Source organism: Bison bison, unplaced genomic scaffold, assembly GCF_000754665.1.
Source record: "Bison bison bison isolate TAMUID 2011002044 unplaced genomic scaffold, Bison_UMD1.0 scf7180017864345, whole genome shotgun sequence".
Lineage (NCBI taxonomy): Eukaryota > Metazoa > Chordata > Mammalia > Artiodactyla > Bovidae > Bison > Bison bison.
In genome coordinates, this window is record NW_011494917.1 from 3,772,619 (window position 1) to 3,773,108 (window position 490).

General features: G+C 48.2%; 1 protein-coding gene across 1 annotated transcript in view; it reads right to left on the reverse strand.

Annotated features, from left to right (window-relative positions):
• Positions 1-490, reverse strand: part of ERICH6B (glutamate-rich 6B) — a 54,980-nt gene that overhangs the window by 14,781 nt on the left and 39,709 nt on the right. The gene's annotated exons all lie outside the window — the stretch shown is intronic.

Genomic DNA, 490 nt, shown 5'->3' on the forward strand with positions numbered 1-490 from the left:
CCTGAACCACCCCCAGCCCCCCCACCCCCAGTTCAGTTCAGTTGCTCAGTCGTGTCTGACTCTTTGTGACCCCATGGACTGCAGTATGCCAGACTTCCGTGTCTATCACCACCTCCCGGAGCTTGCGCAAACTCATGTCCATTGAATCAGTGATGCCATCCAACCATCTCATTCTCTGTCATCCCCTTCTCTTCCTGCCTTCAATCTTTCCCAGCATCAGGGTCTTTTCCAATGAGTCATTTCTTCCCATTGGGTGGCCAAAGTATTGGAGTTTCAGCTTCAGCATCAGTCCTTCCAATGAATATTCAGGACTGATTTCCTTTAGGATGGACTGGTTGGATCTCCTTGCAGTCCAAGGGACTCTCAAGAGTCTCTTCCAACACCACAGTTCTAAAGCATCAATTCTTTGGCGCTCAGCTTTCTTTATAGTCCAACTGTCACATCCATACATGACTACTGGAAAAGCCATAGCTTTGACTAGATAGACCTT